Raw genomic sequence first — 24,505 nt, 5'->3', positions numbered from 1 at the left:
TTCAAAAGTTATGTGGTTTGCAAATAAATGCCTAAATCATGAGCATATTATATGGTTTATTTAGCGGTGCATTCATAAATATCTTCAATGGATCTTGCTGCAACAAAAAGAAACAAGGTATTGAAACACAAGAACCAATACCAATTAAAATTTGGTTGTCACACAAGAACCAACCAAACATGTTGCAATTTAATGTATGACAAGGAATACTTTGCAAAAATAAATAAAATTGTTAAATGCAAATTTTAAGGACAATTGATATAAGCCAAGCTCATTCAAAAGCAGATCATTATTAGGCAATGCAGTAGTTGCATGAGGACATGCAATAACATCAGTTGGAGGGTATGTAGAGCCTCCAAAATGTATTCAAAATATCATCGACTTTCACCTTTATCGCTGCCATTTCACTCACATGTCGAAAATCCATGACCATATAACCTTTCATTAGCCTCCATTTTCATAATTATATAGGTTCCATTTTTGTTTTCCAAAAGCTAATGATTTCTAGTATTTTAAGTGAATTTATAGTTAAAACTTAGAAAAATGACATAGACTTGCTAATACATAAGTGGCTTGATTTTCATGACATGTGTACATCATTTGGAAGCTTCGAAGGCACCCTTATGTGGCCTCCAATGCTATAAATCGGATTCCATTCAAGATATGGAAGAAGATTTAGATAAAGGTCAAAGCTTATATGTGTCTCATCATTACCTATTTGAGTAAGAGATTTTCTAGGGATCTAGGGAGAGAATAAGGGACCTCCATTAATGAGGTAGCCTCTTATGTTTTTGTGTAAATAGGAGAGCCTCCTCCTTTCAAATGCATGTGGAAAGTTGGAGACACTTGGGTGTCCAAGTTAAGATTACTTATGAATGGAATTTAGATTTAGCACCATGCTCATGAGTAATGTTCACCTCTTTATGGTAATGCTTGCATTCGGAGCCTCTCAACTTTCCATCTCTCGTGCTTTTGGATTGGCCACCTACAATGTGTGAGATTTATTATTTTTCATAGATTAAGATTTATTTCTTTCATATATTTTCCTGTGTGAGAGGCTAAGAGTGATTGTTTTAATTTTCTTTCATATCTTTTCCTTGTGTGAGAGGCTAAGAGTGATTGTATTCATTTTATTTCATATCTAGAGGTTAAGAGAGATTGTTTTTATTTGCTTTCATATCTAGAGGTTAAGAGTGACTGTTTTTAATTGCTTTTATATATTTTCCTGTGTGAGAGGTTAAAAATGATTGTTTTTTCTTTCATTTCATGTCATTTTATTTTGATTATTCATTTCATAGGATCCTGATTTGATAATGCACACATGATCCCTTAGGGTAGATTTCATTTCATGTAATTTCAATTCCTGCAAGTGTGGTAGATTAAGATTTCATTTCTGTAAGTGTGATAGATTAAGATTTAAATTCCACACATTTTGTACTATAATTTCTTTTGAATTGATTATTTAATTAGAATGGGTGAATTTGGTTTGTCGTTATTTGGTTTCATAGTTAGATTGATCTAAATTGAAAGTTAATTTCTAGCATATACAATTCATGCTCACTTCGCAAGTTTTACAAAACCCCCAGGTTGACAACTAAATGATAGATAATTAATTTTCCTCAATAGTATGTAAGTGACCATTAAGAGTAAAATCATCATACATATATGAAATCACTGAATCATACCTTTGTTGCAACTAAAACACATACTTTACAACTTTAGTTCCACACATGCATATCTAAGTATCATTATCACCACAGATATATCATTATTACCTATAATCACAAATAGATCATGCAAGCATATTGATTATTATTCTTTCATATCTATCATATCTAAACCTCTTCCATTCTCCTTGGTGCACATCTATTTTAGATCATATTACATATTAATAACCCATAACTTGCACCCTTAACGCTTTCATCTCCATCTCCTTATATATCTTTAGCCTTAGCCAATACCTTAGGCCAATCCCTTAGTAGTTCCATTGGTATTCTTTGGGATCAAATAATCATTTTCACACTCATTACTATGAGCCAATACCATGGTAAAGACCCCTGGTATTCAACTTACCATGGTGCAAATTATGTATGCAACTTTGCTTCACTATACCTGCATATGTACATGGCCTTTCTTCACAGGACCCATGTATACTTTCTCAAACTTTAACTTTACCTATACCATCCATGTGTCTCTGAAATAATATTCCTTTATTAATATAAATTGTAGCATCTACATAGCCATCATGTTTACATCTTTATCAACTAGGTTTCCATCAAGGAAAAAACATTAGCCATAATTCCAACAATCTCCCCCTTTGGACTTGATGGAAACCACTTCAGTGTTTCGTGACCACCTCTAAACACCAAGCTTCTCTCCCAAGGCTTCTTACCTGGCATTCTACTCCAAACACCAAGCTTCTCTCACCCTTTGACAACAAGGGAAAAGGGATGACCAATGTTGAAGGAAGTCTTATTTTCCCCTTTGTAGAGAGGAGCACTTGTAGGTTTGATCTGCTTAATATAAAAGTTGCATACTAACCATGCTCCCCCTAAGCATATGATGAGACCTATGAAGATATATAATAAAAGCACAAAACTTTATGGCTCAGTAAAATATGAGCTTTCCTATCACCAATGACTCATGATCAGATCAATCACCCAACATAGTGGGGTTACATATTACATCAATCTCCCAATATAATTGGATTACATGAGTTGACCCCAATAGCCCATACATGACTGAATTTTACAATGATTTACAACATGGGTCTTTATATTTACATTAAGAGACAAAGATGACATTTTTAACCAAAACCAAGAACCTCACTCATGAGGTAGTAAGACCATGATAGTCATCAGTAACCATTATACACCATATAGGAACTTGAAAAATGACCATTTTATCACAACAACATAGATAAAAGCATGAGCATCATCATCATCATCAATATGTAATATATCACATTGTAGCTCCAATATCTTAAATTTGTGATCAAGAATGCATTGTCTTCAAGAATAACCAATCAACTAAAGCAACAACATATCAATAAACATCCTCTTGACTTCATGTAACATGATTTTTCCACATATAGGAAGAGCTGAAATCCATATGCAGCAGTATCAATATTTTTCTTCAAGCATCCATCAAATACAAGGAGAACCTTCAACATCAATGATGATCATAGCATATACTTCATAAAGTGTATCAAGTAGAATTATCACATCATAAACAACTTCATCAAAATGCATCTTAAGTAATCATATGTAAGATCCCTATATAGAACCCATCCATCACTGATAACCCATGACATAGTGACAACAATATGTATATATCTTCTCATCAATGAGATATGACAACAACAAAAAGTAAATCATGAACTCATCATCAACCAATCATAGCATAATATTGTGTAATCAAACTCTAGTACTAACTCATCTTCTTGACCTCATCTCATTAAGATCAACATGCTCTCTTCACACATAAGAAGAGTCACAATCCTCAAGGAGAATATACATCATCATATTCATCAAAAACATGTGTGGAAACAAATAATATCACATAGAACTTAGTAACAACATCATAGAAACTTTTCATATGTAGCTCAAGTAACATATATGCATCATCCATAACTTCCTCATATGGAACCCATGTATCATTGATGACATAATGAGAAAATCATATGTATCTTCACCAATAACAACAACAAGTAAACATCAACAATCATATGTACTTGTCATAAGCCCATCACAAAACAAGAAGTGCTCAAGAAAACATAATGGAAATAATACACTATTAGAAGCATATAAAATTATCCCCCTGAACATGTGCCATCTTATCATTATGAAATATGAATATATCCAACTCATCAATCAACAAATCCATCAGACACTTTGTAGCAACTCATGAACCATCATAAATCAACATTATTTCTAAGTAGCATCTGTTATCACTCAGATTTTCCTTGAAGTTGTTGGAAGAGGAAAGGGGTCTGAGGTAACCACAAACCAACTTTTAGATACAGAATCTAGCCACTCTGTATCCATAGAGGGCTCTCTCTTTATGATTTAGCTTGGTTTTGAAAGATATTAGGCTAGTTGTGAAGTTTAGGAATTTTGTTTGAGTTTGGGTGGTGAGATTCAATAGTAGAGGGATAAAACTGATTATCTTAGGCCATTGGGCTAATGGAGTCAAAGAAGATGGCTTAACTGGACTTGGTTTCTTAACAAAAGATGGTTTCACAGGGAAATATGGTCAAACAGAGAACAAATAAAGACTTGGGATAGATGGAATGGGCTCAAAATCAGTGAAGGGAAGTTAAGAATCCTTCAACATATTTAAAGAGTGAACTTGAATGATTACTACTAAAGAGCAGTTAAGTATTCTTTAATAAATAATCAAAATGAAAGAATTAAAAAATAGGAGCAATTAAGATTTCACTGTTTATCCTAATTCAGAAGAAAACATGGAGAATAATAACGATTGAAAACAGAGTGCAATCAAGCGTATTCTGAATTATTCTTTTTTATTTATCATTCAGATGTGAAACATAGATGATATAATAAACAAGGAAAACTTTAAAACATAAGGTATAGAGGACTTATTGATCTGGTGTTTGCTTCAAGAAATCTGTGAAAAGTCCTTTGCTTCAATTCTTTATCCAGCAAGCCATACAAAAGTTGGTCCAACAAAATTTTATTCCAAAATAATCAATATTACAGCAATGTCTAAGAATCCACCCTCAGTACTCCAATTGAGATAGTATTTATACAAAAAAAAATACAAAAAATATTTCATAACAACGTGAGATATATTCCAGGATGACTATGAATATGTTACAGAAAAATAGAGACAACTAGTCTCGAAGATAGGAGAAAAGGTAAACTGATGTTGTTTTGTTCCTGTTCTCATTGAGTGTGCTGGATGCAGGCCCTATGATTTGGCTTGCTACTGTCTTCTTAGTAATTTTGTGCTAGCTGCCCTGTTTTGACTGATACTCTTTACCTGTTCTGATACACTTCGACCTGTTTGATATCTTTTCATCTTTGTTCATTACTTACTAGAATAAATAACCAAAATTTACATTTTACCAAGGATAAATTTACAAAATTTCCAACATATCCTCCCATGATTTTGGCTCTGGCAATCTTTGTTTCTGAATTTTTCTTAGGGTCTCATCAGTTTCTGTATATCTGAAAAAGGTAAGGTGGATTGGGAACAAGTGCTTTATCTCATGCTCAACATAGAACAACTTCTCTAGACTGTCATAGAGAACTCGACCTATAGGCAATGCCTTTGTTCCTGAGGCACTTATTGATGAACCTGCTTGGTTGCCTGCATACTGATACAACTTCTCCACATAGTCCTTATGAGTCATTAGTTTATCATGAATAACTAGAGGACTTGGCAAACCTTTACTCTGCAAAACACTAAATCTCTTCATGAAGGCATTAATTTCTTCCTGCATGTCATGGCACCTTCTTTCTAAGTTTTGCATCAAAGTTCTTTTAGTAAAAACCCTTTTAATCTCCAAAATTTTCCCTGTTCTATCTTGAATGCCCAGCTCTTCAAGCTGGTACTTATTCCTGGTATTTAAGAACTATATGAGATTATTGGCTTCCTCAGGAATATTTCCTAGTTCTACCCTTGTCTTATGAATTTCTTCCTGAGCTAGTTTCACTAAATCAATTTGTTCAAAAATTATCTGAATTGATGGCCAAGCATCATTTATGGATTGAGTGATGTTGGCCCAAAGAATTTTCTTAATTTCTGCCAGGGGCTTGTCAAAAGTAAGATCCTTTTCTAATGATTTCACTTTGTTCTCTAATCCTTTAATCTCTCTTGTTTTTTCTGCAACACTTATCTTTGAGAGATCATAGCTTAGTTCTATTTTGGCATATTGCTCTTTTACCTTATTTAGTTCTGAAACTTTTAGTTTCAGGTCCTCCATTGATTTTATTAGCTCTTCTGTGCTAAAATTAGCAGTACTACCCCGTGCTACTCCTGTTTTTCATGTTGTTTCTATACGTGTAACTGCCTCTGTTGTGACTGCTGGAATATTTTGTTCTAATGCTGCTCCAAGAGTTGATGGGACTGTTATTGATACTACTGGTATTACATTGGGAGGCTGCGAGGTCGACTCTCCCTGCTTGTCCTTCAATGCTTTTTCAAGTGCTTGTTCAGTATCATTCAGTCTTTCATTAAGCTTTAAGAGCAAATTCATGATTTCTTCTTCAGATTTTTGCTTTATAACCTCATCAGTCTGTGGGTGCCTTGAAGGAGGTGGCTTTAGTTGTTTCCTAAGGGAAGTAATATCTTCATATTTCTTTTTGATTAGTGCTTCTACACCTTTCACATCTTTGGGATCGTGTCCCAATCCAATAATTATTTCTTCCAAAGACTTTATTCTGTTATCTTTGGCCTGAGAGGAGGCCTTTTCCAAGTGTAGTTGAGTAGTAGTATTTTCCAAAGAATTTTGTAACCTGTGGGCCATCATTGCCTTGCCAGTCAAGGTTGAGTAAATCATTTCTCCCATTTGCTTATGCAACTCAATTTGATCCAAAGGATGAATATCCTTTGCCATAACTTCAAAATTTGTTCTAAGATAATCTGTTGTTGATCTAGGCTGCTGCACTTTGGGCTTGAAATAGCTCATTATCATCTTGCCTTCTTTGATGTCATAGGCTGACATCAATCTCTGTTGATTTGTAGGAGCCATCTTCAAATATTGGTTATAAACCTGCAGCCTCAATGGATCATTCCTGGCTTTTATTTCTGTGAATGTTTTCTTGATGTCTGAGGCATCAGTCCCTAGTGGCTTGGAAGAAGATATCTCTACGCTTTTCTGCCTTTCTAGCTCTTGCCTCTGAGAGCTAATGGATGTTCCTCCTGTTGGGAAAGCTTGTTGGCTTTCCACTCCTTCTTCCCTCTCACTATCTATATTTTCTTCTACAAATTCCTCCTCTGAAAGGGGATTTAATCTCTGTCTCTTTGTTCCAGGCTGTCCTGATGGTTCACTGGCAGGGGTAGTTTTTTCCCTGTCTCTCTTTTTGTTTCTTTCCTCATTTAGAGGAGTTTGCAGAACTGGAGGCTCCCCTATATTGATATGAGTGGGAGGAGTCTGTATTTGAGCCTGTTCTCTGGAAGTTTCAGGCTGCTTAGACATTGTAGGTTGTTTAGTGTGTTGAAAGTTGGTGTCTAATTCCTTGCCCTTTGATGACCCTGTAGCTAGTATACTTGTTTCCTATGAAGGCTGCTGAGAGGTTCTAGCACTGGAGACACGAACTCCTGACCTTTGAGATAACTTAAATGGTACCTGCCCAAAAGAATCCAAGTCAAGTTTTTTCTCAAGATCTCTCATAACGTTCTCAAAATTGACCTGTTCACTATCATGCTCTACTAGGGTACCTTCCTTCCATTCATCCATATTCGCATAGTTTTCAATTTTTGGAATTTTATGGTGAATATATGGGGACAACCTATTCTTCATTCTCCTATCACATATAAAATTTTTAGGATCATATGGTTTCCATTCAAAACTCTTTTGCAACTTAAGTTGCTCTGCTAAAAAAATTTCTGCTTCTTTCCATGCTTCCCTAGTGTTGTAGACAAAAGGGCCTAGCTAGTTCTTGATTCTAAGCTAAGCTTTATTCTTGGCACTACAAAAATCCACTAGGTCTGCATTTATCATTTTCCTGAAATATTCCAATGTAAAGAGTCTCATTGGAACATACTTTGGTAGCTTAAAAGGGCAGAGTTCACATCCATAAATCCTGATTTATGTGTGATTCTTATATAGGTACTATTCACCTATCCTGTACTACTTGGAGAGCTGGAGGATTTTCTTCATATCACCATTTATCCTAGGAGGAGAAAATCCTGTCAATAAAGTGGTTTCTGGATGGACAAATAGGATGATGAACTCATTGTGGGTGTAAGGGGTCTCAAGGGATTTATGGAAAATGGGACTCCAAAAAATGACAGACCTTGGATTGCCTCTAGTATCAAGTTTCTTAACAGGAAAAGGGAAGTTGTCTGACTGATAATACAACAGAAGATGATAGATGAAAGTAGTGTATTTGAAGATTCCTTCATTTTCCAGTCTTAGGAATTGGTCATGAATTTTGTTGGCAATATAAGAGGCATAATCATATTTAATAACAGGGGGTTTCCCAGGAGTAAAAATTGACAATACTACCAAGGTTATCTCATCAACATACTCTCCAGAGTTGAATCCCATGATTGAGGCTATCATATCAATAATAATTCTTCCTGTATCTATAAATCAAACCTGGAGATAAGGAGGTGGGCCTCTAGGTTGATGTTTAGGGTCCATGAACATCTGACAGATGTGAGTCAGTTTTGCTTGAGACAATTGGGGAGCTCTTTCAAGTAAGTATCCCATAGAAAGGGGAGCGAGAGCATGACTGGAATGGAATTGCAACATTTCATTGATGGACTGAGCAGTTATGGGAAAAAGGACTTCTTGACTTGGGGTCATGACTGCTCTTTGATTAGCGTCATACTTGGCGCAGCATTGATGAATGATATCTGGGAAAACATTGACTGAGGGGAGGAAGTACATGTGAAGGTTAGATTCCCACAGTCCTAAGATGTCAGAGCCATTAAGATAGTTGTCTCTCGCTTGGAAAAAGATCTTAAGGTGGTTTTCATTACCTGATAAGTCTTTTACCTGAAAATATTTATTGGCCAGGGGCATATAATCTAAATCGTTGTGAGGGGCATTCATAGGTACAAAATTTAGAGCTATAGGAGTTTCCCTCACTGGTTCTTGTGGATTCAGGAATGGAACTTGGGTTTTCTATGAAAAATAGTGAAGAGAATAGGTTTGGGAATGTATATAGTGAACAATGACTTGAATGTATAGCGAAATTGGTCCTTTCTATGGAATATTCAGCATAAAACCAAAACTTGCAGGGTTTCAGTGGAAATGTATAAATACTTGCAATGGGAAAGTGAACAGTATAATGGCTGGTTGGATAATCAGTCCCGAGCTGAGTTGTTGCAAGTTTCTTGGTCAGGTGGTGTTTGGAAAGCTTTGGCGGTTGACTGGGACATCACTTTGCATGGGAAAACAGTCGCAACATATAACAGTGAAAATGAAATTACATTGGTTTTATTTGCAAAATCTAGGTTGGTAGGGGTTTTTTGGATTTATCGAGCGGGTGATGTATGCAGGGAAATGACATTTTGTTGCTTTTTAGGGGTGGTAAGCGGTATGTGCTAGCACCACTTTTGGAGGTGGGTGGTTTTCGGCCGGGGGACCGCGATTCCATGGATTTCCTGATGCGTGGTGGGGTATGGTTTTGAAAACTGCCTGGTGATCGCGCGTTAAAGCGCGGTCACCAGGGGAGGCGCGATATCACTAATGATCGTCGGATGTGGGGAGCATGATCGGATGGTGGACGGGCGAGGGATATGGCGAGGCTTTACTGCGGCAGGCCCAGTATAATTAAAAAGTTAATTAACTATATCGGGGTGATCGTGAATGGATGGGAAGGCTATTAACTAACCGTAAGGGTTAATTAATCCCTTTTTGCGTAGCGGGAGGCTTAGTTTCTTAATGAATCAATGATTAATCCATTAACCCGACTTTAACACTATTTATGGTTATATTTAACCGGGTCGGGATATATAAGATTTTGGGATTTTTTATATATATTTAATAATACAGGATAGGGTGAATTTCTTCGGGAGTTATATAATATAAGTCAGAGATTAATATGATAAATGAGATGAAAGTGCTAAGTTAAAACATTTTGGGTATACATTTAAACTTAGGCTTAGAGTGGAAAAAGGGGTTTTTAGGTGATATTGTGTATTTTCCTAAGTAAAAATAGGATTTTTACTTAGGAAATGAGTTTATGAAATCAAATGATTGGTTTATGGATAATTTTAAGTACTTAGGCTTTTTAAATCATTGGGCCGAGGGTCCGGTCCCTCCAAAAGTTAGAGAAATGCTCTGAGCCCCTTTAATTTTCAAAGACCTTAATACTTTAAGGGGAATTAGTGAAATTTTTAGGGAAAAATGTGAAGGGAAGTTAATTATTTGACCTTGTTTTGCTTGAACTGCATTAAGTGAAATGTCTGCCTTGCACTTGTGATAAAAGTGAAAATTAACACATTTAGAGACCTTATCCATCACAAGTAATTCTGCAACACCATCTACCTACCCTACCTACTCTAGCCTGACATCTTTTCTCCTTTATTAGGGTGCACTTGGACTGGCAAACCCTTATCACACTTTTTCTTTTACATATAGAAACCTATCTAAGTCTAACTTTATTACATCCAAGGGCTTAGATTAAATAGTTGAGCTCCTTTTATTCACTCTACCTATCTACTTATCTACCAAGACTAAATAGTTTGGTCAGATTTTATTCTCTACTTCTAAAACATGAAATTCAAATATGAACTAGTCAAGTTTAAATTGTTTGACTATTCATCAATTGTGGCATAAGTTAACAAGCTACACACAATTGTTTATTACATAAGAGTAAAAAGTAGTGGCATTTAGACTTGCACACTTTCCTTGGTCTTTCTTTTGGTGGGGTTCATTTTCCTTCAATTTTTTGACCATTTTATTTCTTTTCACGCTTTAATTTTTCTTTTAGGGTATACCCCCTTTACATTTTTTAACAATATGGAAAGTCTTTGCAACAAGTAAAGGCATGAAAATATTACATATCTCATCAACTCAATCATGAAATATGACACCTATTGGTATAGGAGCATACCAGCATCTAAGCGTCATAAATAGATTGTAACGAATCAATGTGAGAACTGATTGAAGCACATCAAAAACTCCCCCTGGGTCTATCATTTTGTTTCTTCATCTTAGAGAAACACACATGATTCTCTAGCTCAATGCTCGCTTATATACGCAACTTTCCTTCATAATATCCACATACAGAAAGTAAAATGCTGAACTTTTTATGAAAACAACTCCCCTTGAACATATCATACATAGTCTTGTTGATTTATACTTCATCAATGGAATGTTACTATTATGAATATCAAACCAAAATAGAGAACCATCACAAAGATACCCATGCATAAATCCCCCTGAGATAATACACTCTTGATCATGTGACCTGATAATCATCACCTGTTCTTCATGAGGTCATGTACTTCACATTACTTTTGTAGTCACCATTAGAAGTATGTTTTAAACAAAATAGACTACAATGGGAATTATCTTCTTTTATTCTGAATCTGAAGAAGAAGAGGAACTATACCTCTAACTTATTTTTGAGTTATTTTCTGCTTGAACATAATATTTGTCTAGATGTTTGTATCCTCTTGTTATAACCATTCTAGTTTCTTCATTTATAATAATTTTTACATTTATTTGATGTAAACATAAGTATATGTCCTTTGTCATCTATTTGACCTACACTTAGAATATTCTTCTTTAGCACTTGAACTAATAATTCATACTTCTTTTCCATACTTCTCAAGTTTTATTCTATCTTTTCCCATAGCTTTTGTTGGACCACTATTTCCAAGAATCACCTTACCATCTTTGTTTTTCTTGAGAAACTCAAAATTTTCTTTATCTATAGTCATGTGATTAGAGAATCTACTATCTATGTACCATTTTTCTTCATATTCAAATGAGTAGAGAGTAAGACCACACCTTGTTTTTCTTCTTCTTTCTACTTATTATGATAAGTTCTAGTGGATCCATCTTTCTCATATACTTTGGTAACAATATTCTTATTTGATTGCTTGTCATGTTGTCTATGGAGGTTCATTATCTTGTTCCTGTATTCATTTGCTACATTCCCAAACTTATTAGAAGCATAACATATTATATGACCAAAAAATGGAGCTGATGAATCATTATATGTTCATTTCATATTCCTTGTATCATAATCAATAGCTTTGTGACTAAATATGTTGCAAGGAAAACAATATCCCTTAAAGACACATGACTACCTAGGAGCTTGTTATGCAACCAACTCACAAAAATATAGATCAATAAATTAAAAAATATTCTCTTCGAGGGGGAAACCTACCTTACATTACATAAATGAATAATTCTTGGATGGTACAAATGACAAGACCTCCTTTGTATATATAGGATTCTGATGGGTCACAATATAATCATATCATACATAAGAATAATAATGTAAGGTAATGTTAGGCCCCTATACTACTAGTGTAACCCCTTATTGTTATTAGTACAACCCCCTTATTATATTTTTTTACCCATGTAGTCCCCATATTGTTACTATTGTGCCCCATAGAAACCCACTATTGTTATTATTTTTCCCTTACATTATTATTGTTATGTCAGCTCTGATTATATTATGACTCCTTAGACTCCTATATGTAGAAAGGAGGCCTTGTCATTTGTATCATCGAAGAATTGTTCATTTATGTAATATAAATGAGGTTGTCCCCTTGAAGAGGATGAATTCTAAGGCGTTCAACTATCTTTTCTATCTTTTTGTGAGCTGGTTTCATAACATTTGTTATTAGAGCTTTCGATTCTAGGGTTTTGCTGCTCCAAATAGGTCATCGTGGAATTCTCGCTATAACTCTTTTTCTATGATTTTTCAGAAGTGAAAAAAAAAAACCCATTTGAGAGGAAATCAAATTGAACCTTGGGTCCAAATTTCAGAGCGTTTAGCACTATATTTGCGAAGATATGATATGAGGAAATTGGTCCTTTTGTAGACTCCTGAATTACATTCCAAATAGCTGACCTTGGGAAAATAGTGATAACTTTTTTTTTGAGCATCAGATTGCAATTCCGTAAGAAGTTACAGAAAGAGGACGGACTGTAGTTTCCTATATATATTATTTAGACACGAAGGTCAAAACAGTGACACGTGGCAACTCATACAAGTTCGCTCTTCTGAAAAGGTATATAATCATGTCATCTTGGGAGATTTGGCATAACTTTTCCTTGGAGAATCCATTTTGGATTAGACAGGTGGCATTTCAAGGAGGAAACAGAGGGCTACTGTAGGTCGCAATTTCAAAATTGGAAGAACCAAAATTATATAGTTATATTCATTTCAAGATAGAGCTCCTAAAATCAAGAAAAGGCGATATGAGGAAGTTTGATGGCAAGGATCTCGTAAATTGGATACTTCAGATGGAGCAATCTTTTGATCTACATGGTGTACCACTGTTACAAAAGGTATGTATTGCATCTTCATATTTAGAACCAAATCAATTTTTATGGTATAAAGGGCTTTGTTCTCGTAAACAACTTGTTACGTGGTCAATTTTCACGGAGGAAATGATAGTACATAATGAGGATACAAAGGCAACACCCTCTTTAGAGCAACACCACAACAATTGGAAAGAGTAAAATAGCTTTGTTACATAATGGAAAGTAAAATTATGGCAACAAGGAAGTCTACCCCTCACAACTATAGTAATGGAAATGTTGTTTTTCCTAGCCTTTCACAACCTACAAGGGTTACACCACAACAATTGGAAGAGAAAAGAGAAAAAGGGCTTTGTTACAATTGTGATAGCAAATGCACTAAAGGTCATAAGTGTGCTAAGAAGAAATTATTTTACATCTATTGTGAAGAGGAGGAATAAAAGGATCAAGAAACATCAAAAGAAGGGTATATACACCATGAACTAACCCCAGAGAAAGAAGAAATGAATCCGACCATACCTTGTAAAGCATTGGCAAGAATTACCACGTCTCAAACTCTCAAGATAGAAGGGCATATCAAGAAGAAAAAGGTTCAAGAAGTGAAAGATAACATTGAGAAAGAAGAAATGAATCCAACCATATCTTGTAATGCATTGGCCGGAATTACCACTCCTCAAATTATCAAGATAGAAGGACATATCAAGAAGAAAAATGTTTAAGAAGTGAAAGATCACATTGAGCATCAAGAAATGAATCCGACCATATATTGTAAAGCATTAGAAGAAATTAACACTCCTCAAACTCTCAAGATAGAAGGATATATCAAGAAAAAAAAGGTTCAAGTAGTGAAAGATCACATCGAGCATCAACAACAAGTTCTCCAACTTTTAAAGGATAATGCCACTTTGGTGCAAAATCAAATGAAACAGCAGGTATATCAACTTTGTAGTGAAAAATGTTTTTATGTAGGTGATTGGGTATTTTTACTACTACATCTCAAGCAAGCTATTTATGAGAAGGAAATGTTGGAAATACTACATGCACTTAAGAAATGGAAACCTTACCGAATGGGAAGACACTTCAAGGTAAAAATGGATCATGATATTCTTAAATACTTTTTAGAACAAATATTATCTATAGAAGAACAGAAAAAATGGGTCATAAATATATTGGGTTATGAGTTTGACATCATCTATAGAAAAGGGAAGCAACATTTTCTAGAAGATGCACTCTCAAGAAAGGATGAGGTTGTGGAATCATTGTTTTGTACTATTTCTATTATCCAACCAGATTGGATAAATCAAGCAAGGGATGAATGGAAGAAGGGCAAAGAAGTGTGGGCACTCATTGAAAAGTTGCAGAATATCCCAATTCAAACAATATTTCCAGAACTTGAAGAGGAAGGAAAAATCATATTGAAACCTGGAGCAGTCACGAAAACAAGAACCCAACAACTATGAAATCGATCAATTTCAGAGTATCTCATCAAGTGGAAGAACTTACCTACTAAAGTTTCCACATGGGAGGACAAGAATATTCTACAGAAGCATCAAGAACTACTCAAGCATTGAGGATAACACTTTTTGAAGGAGAGGGGCATGTTAAGCCCCTGTACGACTAGTGTAACCCCTTATTGTTATTAACATAGCCCCCTTATTATATTGTTGTACCCATGTAGTCCCCATATTATTACTATTGTGCCCCATAGAAGCACACTATTGTTATTATTGTTCCCTTACATTATTATTGTTATGTTGACTGTGATTATATTATGACTCCTTAGACTCCTATATATAAAGGAGGCCTTGTCATTTGTATCATCCAAGAATTGTTCATTTGTGTAATGTAAAGGAGGTTTCCCCCTCGAACAGGCTGAATTCTAAGGCGTTGATCTATCTTTTCTATCTTTTTGTGAGCTGGTTTCATAACAGGTAACAACAATAAAAATAGTGGGCTTTTATGGGTCACAACAATAACAATATGGGGGCTACATGGGCACAACAATAACAATAGGGGGGATACACTAGTATTATAGGGACCTAACATGCCCATGTCCTTCAGAAAAGTGTTTTCCCGAATGCTTGAGTAGTTATGGATGCTTCTGTATAAAATTCTCATCCTCCCTTGTGGAATCTTTAGCAGGTAAGTTATCATTGAATGAGATACTATGAAATTTATCAATTCCATAGCTGTTGGGTTCTTGTTTCTGTGACTGCTTCAAGCTCAAATATGATTTTTCCTTCTTTATCAAGTTCTATCAACATTGTTTAAATTGTAAGGTTGTCACCTATAACCTTCTTTAAGCATGAAACATGGAAAAATGGGTGTACTCAGGAAGATGCAGGAAACTCCAATTTGTATGCCATAGTACCAATATTTTGCAACGCCTTGTAAGGACCGTAATACTTGGGTGATAATTTATTATCATTCTTAGCTTGCTTGAGAGACATTTGTTTCTATGGTTATAGCATAAAAATACCCAGTCACCTACATCAAAACTTCTTTAATTGTGATGTTGATCTACTTGTTGTTATAGTCTATTATGTACCAAGTTGAGATATCTTTTAAGAGTTGTAGAACTTGTTTTTGATGCTCGATGTGATCTTTCGTTGCTTGAACCTTAGAATTTTCTCTTAAAGATGATGTGATAGATGGTGGATGATATCCATAAATAGGGGATGCTTCAATAGATATTCTTCAGATCTTAATGATGTATCCAGGAGCTAGATTTAGGTTATATATATATATATATGATGAGTTTATCTCTGGATAATCTTAATTTCTCAAATTCTGATGCGTTTTCCATCATATCCCTTCCATGGTAGGATTCGATGTTGTTAAATAATTAATCCATACAGGTGAGGATAGCTTTTAGATAGGAGGAATGACCTGTTATAGAGTTTTAGTGAACCCAACGTTTCGGACTACCAAGTGAGTCCATCATCAGGGGATGTGTCAATATATATCCTACCATGGAAGGGATATGATGGACAACACATCAGAATTCGAGAAATTAAGATTATCCAGAGCTAAACTCATCCTATATATAACCTAAATTTAGCTCCTAGATACATCATTAAGATCTAAAGAATATCTATTAACACATCCCCTAATAATGGACTCACTTGGTAGTCTGAAACATTGGGTTCACTAAAACTCTATAAAAGGTCATTCCTCCTATCTAAAAGCTATCCTCACCTGTATGGATTCATTATTTAATGATATCCATAAAGTTCAATAAATGGGTTTTTTTTGCTACAATATGAAAGAAAGTGTTATACCACCATTCAACTAGAGTTAACTACTTGAACCATTGTGTTTGTTTGTCATATACAAATCAACAAAGATATCCTTCCAAACATTTGTTCACTATCTCAATTTTCCCATCAAATTGAGGATGATAAGATGAGATATAAGCCAAGTGAGTACCAATATAAGAAAATAATTCCATCCAAAAGTTTCCAATGAAAATGGGATCTCTATCACTTACTATAGTCTTGGGATTTCCATGAAGCTTTTGAATTGTTTCCATAAATGCAATAGCAATTGTGCTAGCTTTAAAAGGATGAGATAATGCACAAAACTATGCATACTTGGTAATTCTATGAACTACCAGCATGATGACACTCTTTCCTTCAAACTTGGTAAACCTGTGATAAAATCCATTGATACCTCCTCCGAACACTGACTTGGAATGAATAAAGGTTGTAACAAACTCCAGGTCTTAACTATCTCAACTGTTTTTCCTTGGAAAACCAACATTTTTCCACAAACCTATCAATATGAGATTTAAGGCCATCCCAAAAATATTCCTTCTTGACCCTCTGGTAAGTTTTTAAAAATCTTGAGTGCCCTCCTAAGGGGTAGGTGTGCAATTCCAATAGAATCTTTTGTTTGAGTTGGGAATTCTTACAAAGATATAAGCGATCTTTGTACCTATTGAAGCCTCAAAAATCACTGCAACAACATGGGGGAAAACTACCCGATCGGGTACTTGAATACGATCCCTTATCCATTTGGATTAGTGGCTCTGACTAGATATAATGGGACCAATTTCCAAATAAAATGTGATAGGATGGACAGGGTGTTTACAACCAAAAAAATATGTGATAGATGGGGTGGTTTTCAAATGGAATACATGTATATTTAACCTATCTATTTATTTACCGAATTTTACTTACACTTATGCAATCTACAATGATTATCTTTAGTGTATGATAATGAAGATTAATCAAACACTAATAGAGAAGAAAAGCCTTTAAAATAATTATTATAATTAAATAGTTAATAAAAACAATTGATAAACATATATCACATCAAATATCGTTAAAACATTTTCTCATCTATGTATTAAGGATAATAGTCCAAGCATTTTCAGATTTGAATGATACATAACTGCATTAAAAGAGATACATATAACAAACAATACAAAGCAAAATGGCTATTAATTTAGAACAAATAAATATACAATGATAGAAGTACCTGATGCATATAACTCTGATCATGACGTAAATAGCTCTAATCCAGTGTTTCTCATTAAGATGCTTTCAAAAGTACAAAAGTGTGAGCTTCCAAAAGCCTTCTTCATAAAATTTCAGGAATCTGATCCAGTCATTCTACTAAGATAAACTTTAAAAGTACAGAAGTGCAAGATTTTCAATAATTTCTTTATAAAATTGGGTAATCTTGCTTCATAGACATGAAAGGATTTATATAATAAAAATAAAGTACAAAAATAAATATTGCATGAAATTTCTTAGGAGATTTAAACAACTCTACTTAAAATAAGTGAAAGAAATAAAGTAATAGATATTGTTATAATGACAGGGTTTAGAATGTAATGGTGTCTACTCTATCATTCATTGTCTGAGCTCGTAGATATCCATAATTGATTTGACTTCAGGAGGCTCACCCATCCTCATGCGCAACTGTCCTCTATACACTGCATCTGAAAGATTAGGAAGCATGTGCATGGATGAGTTAGCAAGGTAGCTTAGCATTAGCCACTAACTCTGTGGCTTCACTAGATATGTCCAATATACTTCCTAGTCTAGTTGGTCAACTATGTAATCACCTCTTCCTTCTCTTTTTAGGTTCCTTTCCATTATGATTCTAGGACTCTGATATGGGGACGACTCCCAGGTGAGAATTCCTGTATCAAATTAGCATTATGAAAATGACCATTGATGGTTTCAATGATATTATTTATAGCATCAGTTTCTCTAGAAACTTACTTTCTTCCTGCTTCAGTTGAATGTCCCAATTGGTAAAGAGGATGTATTTATGAGATTCCTCTATCTTGGGAAGGTGTGCTTTTCTAGCCTCTGGAGTGTCCTACCATGTTATAAATCTTGAGATGTTATCATCAATCTCATTAAAAGTCACCCTCAAATCGGATACTTGATTCACCATTGAATCACTTATCTTGCACATTAGATTGATGATAGACAACTTTTGAAATTTTTTTGCTTATTTCTCTGATAATAAAGAGTTGACCTCTAATGCTTCCTTTATAAAATCCTCAACCTTAGGATTATCCTTTAACTCGTCCAATGAAAATTGTTACTGCTGTATCTAGATATCCTTAGCACTTGTTTCTACTTCTTACCAGAGATTCAATTGGTCAAAGCTCTGCTAGAATTGGGACATTTGACTCTTCATTTGATGGTAACCATTATGTCTCTCTTTTGTCAACTGCTGCTCTAGCTATTGGATTCTCTCCTCTTTCTCTCTTACCAATTTTCTAACTTCAGCTGCCATGTCAATAGTAGCAGATGCATATGCACCTGAAAACTGGGATATTTTTGTCAAATTTTCTAAAGGATTCATGAGGGTATCCTTCCATACTATATCTATAGGTTCATTGTATGAGATTATTTCTAACGATTTTTCTATTCTCCTCCTTTTCCTATGTCTTTTTACTATAGCCTGATACTTGGGACTGTAAAAGACATCAAGAGGATGGATTTCTTCTACCCTAAGAATGATTTCTAATGAACGGAAGGTCGGTATGATCTCAACTTCCTCTGTAGTGATAGAGTTATCAGTGGCCCTTTTAGTAAGCAAGTCCAGTCCAGTGTTTTGGGGTGTGTTGAATGTTGTCTCCATTTCAATGTATTTTTTCTGTTGTTTTCCTCCAAGTTGTTGGTCAAATTGTTTCGATGCCTCATCTAGCTAATTTTTGAAAGGAGATTCATCTATATGTAATTCAATGGATACATATTCTACATCTTTCTCCTTGGAAGATTTTTCTCTTTCCTTCTTATTTTCCCTTTCTAGACTCTTTTCAAGACTCTTGTTTGGGCTCTTCCGCGAACTGTGCTCTGAGCCCTATTTAAAATCATGCTCTAAACTATGCTCTGAGCCTTGTGCCGATTCTTTCCTTGAAATCAGATCGAAACCTTGTTCCAATTTATTCTCTGAATTATGCCCTTTTCTCATTCTTGACCTGAGCTTTGCTCCTCTTGAACAATTGGCTAAGGGATCTTTAATAGATCCAAAGGGAAATTTTGTAGTCTTTTCCTCCTGTATTGGTGGAATTGAGCTAGATTTTGGGGATCCAGTCTTAAAGTAGCCAAATTTTTCACTTAGGAAAATAGCTCAGCAAACTCAAATGGGTCATCATAATCATCATCCTCATGGCTGAACTATCTAATTTTCACTTGGTAAGTGAAGCTCTGTGCAGCTTTATTAGTGTCAAATTGTCTATCAGGAATGGTGGCAAGCTTCAAACATGTAATATGATTGATTTCAAGCGCATAATGCTTGAAATAATGTAATGCATAAACACCACATTGGAGGGGATAGGAAGGCCAAATAGAGTTCTTAGATTCTTTTAGGGTCATGTTTAAACCATCTCCTATAGTTTGGTAAGAAATCTCCCTAACAAGTGTTATAGACATTTTTGTGCCTTACAGCATGAAGCATGAAATGTCCATAATCTAAGGGATCTAAAGTCCCTAAACATGTTGTTCCTACCCCTAGAGGAACAAGGTCAGCAAACCACAACACTGAATATCAGTTCTCCACCTGAAAACACTAAAAAACAAGCTAATTCTGGATCATGTCAACTGCTCCACTGAGCATCTGCGCTGAATGTCAACTGCTCCATTGTGTACCTGCGCTGAATGTCAACTGCAAAGAAGGCTACCTGCGCTGGGCGAGTTTGGCCAAGTGGCACAGTCATTCCTCAAGGTGTCAATGCCCAGGAAGCTTCCAAAATGACACTTGGATCAGGGAATTCGACTGGTGAAGAGTAAGAGGGTCTAGATCTCCAAGTGGAAGCAGGAACCTCCAAGTGGACTCAAGAACTGAAGAATAACTGAAGTGGGAGAGGACACTAGTCAGCTTCATGCCAGCCTCAAGCTGACTCATCCTTTCTCCAAAACTCTTATATATAGAGCTCTCTCATGAGGTCTAGGGAGGCTGGAATCTTGTGAATGTAAGGAAGTGCTGTTGGTTTGAGTATAGAACTATTGGGTGATTTGCTTTGAAGGAGGTGAAGAGGAGATTTCTTTCTGCTGGGAGGTGATGCTGGATTGGGCGTTTTATGGTTGTATCACTTCCTGAACTTTACTTCTTCCGTTAATAAAGCATTTGAGGTTCTTCTATATGCATGTGTCTCAATGGTGTATTGTTATACTTGTGTATTTGATTTATTCTAATCCTTGAATCAATTATGAATGTATGCTTCTTGTAGTTTCCCTCTCTTGCCATTTTGCAGGATCTTGGTGTAGCTGGGCCAGTGAAAGAGCAAGGAGCTAGGGGCAAGCAGCAAGGAGAGAAGATTGGATCAATCATTAGCAGAAGACATCGGTTAGTGGATCTCTTTCTCCCCTCTTGTACATCTCATAAAGAAGTAATCTCGAATAGCTTTGCTTTGATTGTTGCTGAGGTACTATCACCCTTAGAGTGGGATAGGGTCATTCCGTATTGGATACTTTTCCCAACAACAAATTGGCGACTCCACTGGGGATTGTATCTTGTTGGTTGTTTGTGTTTTTGCTATTCATTTCATAAACACAGGGAGTGCCGAATCGAACTGCATTTGGATCTTTCAAATGCAAAGTAGAGGGCAGCTACTCTAGCTCAGTTTCTGGGAATGTTTATGATTTGAAGAGCTGATCCACAAGGACTCTGAATAGCTCTTAGTGATAGCTTTTCATCCTCCTTTTCATCCCTTAGTGTGTACTTGATTGATAGCTTATGATTTGGCCAAAAACGGTGAATTTTTGAGCAATCTGTGACCCGGAAACTGAGAAAAACGAAAGTTTATCTCTTCAGTGCAGGCACTGTGAAGGCAGTCTGCATTTCAGCGCAGATCCCGAAGGGGCTACCTGCGTTGAATGTCAAACTGACAGTGTACTACCTGCGCTGAACCAGTTTTTCCTTGTGCTACTGGGGTTCCCTGCTGTTTATTGCCCTGTTTTCATCCTTGTTTTTGCAGCCTGTTATCAGTCAATGTGCCTATCTGAAACCACCTTTCTTTGCCACTATTCCGCCTCGGTTGTATAAAGAAACTGTATTTGTTCTTTGTGTATTTCTTACATCATTTGCAGTTTCCCATAACGAAAGTGAACTAGTCTTGCTGTGGCCTCTTAGATCTAGACTTGTGATTAAGTGTCGTTTTGATCTTAAGAGTTAGTTTGTTTGCTGTTCATAGCTGATTGATCTTTTGCTTTCATCATATGGTTTGAATTTATATATTTCTAGTGTCGAAACAAGTAAATCTTAAGGTGTCTTTTGATTTTGGACAAGCTTGTTTGCTTTCACTTGAAATTGAATTCAAAGTTATACAACAGCTTTCTTTTTGTATTACATCAACATTAAGAAAGAGAAAAGAAATACCTGCATTGTGCATGTGCATTTTGACAGCTTATATGTTGATTTAGGGAAAAAGTTCATTAGTGTGTGCTCTATGATCTGTGTGAAAAGATGATGTCTTTCTTTTCCCTCAGTAGTTAAGATTTTCAAAGTTGAAAGATTGAAAAGCTTGCTTATCATCTTAGACTGCATTTAGGAGTATTACTATACATCTCGTGGTGATCCATAAAGGCAAACTGCTAAACAAGATCAACCTTAAAATAAATTGAATTTACATAACAACGCATTGAAACATAACGCAAACACATAGAGGTCTAAGCTAGAGACGTGTTCCGGCGTCGTTAAATGTGATATCTTAGCGTTGAGTGGTTGGGTGATTCCTCCACGGTGAAGCGATAAGTATCAATACGGACTTGTGCTCCCACGTACCGTCGCGTATATATTGGGAGACCCCTATAGGAACAAAGCCTTTATCCATAGGAAGCCGTGTCGGCCGCCCTACTGATCGCAATGTAGTGAACACATCATTCACGAAGATCGACCACTCGTACCGTAAAACGTATTCTGTGGTTTTGCGAAAAGTTTGGCACACCCTCTGCTTAGAACTCCAGAGTAGTTTCTTTTGGCCTTTTTCAAACTCTATAACTGAAAAAGTCCATCCAAGCATTTGTCACTTCGGGCTCGTTAAAACATCGAAGGAGACTAGAGTCATCTTTAGCTTTTTCTCGACTCTTAAAAAGTGAAGAAGCAAGTTGTGTCTAAAGCGTCGTTATAAAATTTATTTTAAACGGAACATAATCACCTCCTATTCCTGCGTTGATCTGTAGGTTGAGAACATGGAACGCCCCAACCAAGGAATTCCACATGATGGAAATCCTAGTCTTTTCTCCTCTTGGGGAGAAGTTGGTGCGCCCCACATGGCCACATTGTCGCTTCCAGGACTGACAATTGTCCTGCCAATTTGGCTTTTCTCAACCAATGTAGTTCAGAACACCATGGTTCCTGAACAGTCGAGTCAACAGTTAGATCAGTCTAGAGCTGCCCACTAGCCCTCTACTTCCTATAACTCTTCCTCCAATCCTTCATCTTCGCAAGGTAGAGCCGGCAAAAGCCAAGCTCCCATGGAGAAGAAGGAGAAGAAGAAGAGAGAGAAGAAGAAGAAGGAGCCTAAGGTGACTGGGGGCAAGCAAAAGACATCTGACAAAAATCCACACACAGCACAGACCGGGCCTAAATCGCCATGTGTCATATGTAGAGGAGACCACTTCCATAGAGATTGTCCCTGTATTCCCCGGATACTAAGGGACTGGTCCCCTCGGTTGCACAATTCGGGAGCATCAACCTCTGATAGCCATGTTGAATGCTTACCGTCAACCAGCGAAAGTGAAGGTTCAAGACAAAAAGGGGGAGCAAGATCCCCCTGCAGACTGTGTGAAGGCGATCACGCCATCCACCGTTGTCCCTTCTTAGACGAAGCGAAGAGAGTTTTGGAAGATCGCCCGGTTTCACCGTTGAGACTTCCTCCTGGATACAAAAAACTCGTGCCAAGTCCTTCGTTGGTTGAAAATACAGCTGGCCCACTCAAGTGGTCGGCTGAAGCGTCAGTCATTGAAAATGAACCTACTGAATCCAGACCGGACGAAAGTCCAAAGGTCGATACGGCAGTTGACCCGGTTCTGCCTTCAGAGGTTTCATCTTCAAATGACACCGTCAATGAAGATTCATCTTCAAATGACACCCTCACTGAAGAGAATAAGGATGACACCATCCAGATTATTTTCATCAACACTGACTCTGATGAGCATCAGGGCAATGCGCCCATTCCTTTATCGCAGGAAGGAACATCATCAGGGTCATATCCGGCCGTGTATTCGGTCCCACCACCAAGCAACCTAGTTGTGTCCTTTGATTGGAACCAACTAGGCAGACCCCGGTTGCCAGCCAGTGTACCATTCAGAATCATAGTCCAAATTTATAGAATGGTAATGGCTGGCACTATCATTGATGAAGGGGCATCTGTGAGTATCCTTTCCTCTATTGCTTGGAAAGCACTGGGTTCCCCGGCGCTTTTGCCTGAGATAAGAAATCTCTCAGGTTTCGATAAAGGAACCAATCGACCATTAGGGATCCTCCCCAATGTGCCTGTTACATTGAAAGGGAAGACCGTTCAAATGAACGTGATGGTCGTTCAAGGACCCTTGGATTATAACCTACTCCTTGGACGAGACTATATATATTGCATGGGAGCAATAGTCTCCTCACTCTTTAGAGTAATGTGTTTTCCACACGAAGGAAGGATGGTCAAGCTCGTAGACCAACTTTAATTTCCAGGATCACGCATCGCAAATAGTCACATACCAACCCTGAATGGTCTATTCAATCAAGAAATGTCTCCACCCCCAGTCCTCCTTCCCGATGAGTGCGAGTGATTCGGAAAGATGGGACTGGAACCCAGGGGGCATGCATCCTGGTCTGCTTCGGGCAGAGGAAACCTTGGGTATAAGGTAGAATTTCCGCGAGAGAATATGACTAGTC

Source organism: Pinus tabuliformis, chromosome 5_1 (assembly GCF_031772625.1).
Source record: "Pinus tabuliformis cultivar Carrire ecotype Pingquan chromosome 5_1, CPIR1, whole genome shotgun sequence".
Taxonomy (NCBI): domain Eukaryota; kingdom Viridiplantae; phylum Streptophyta; class Pinopsida; order Pinales; family Pinaceae; genus Pinus; species Pinus tabuliformis.
This window is presented reverse-complemented; position numbering follows the sequence as displayed.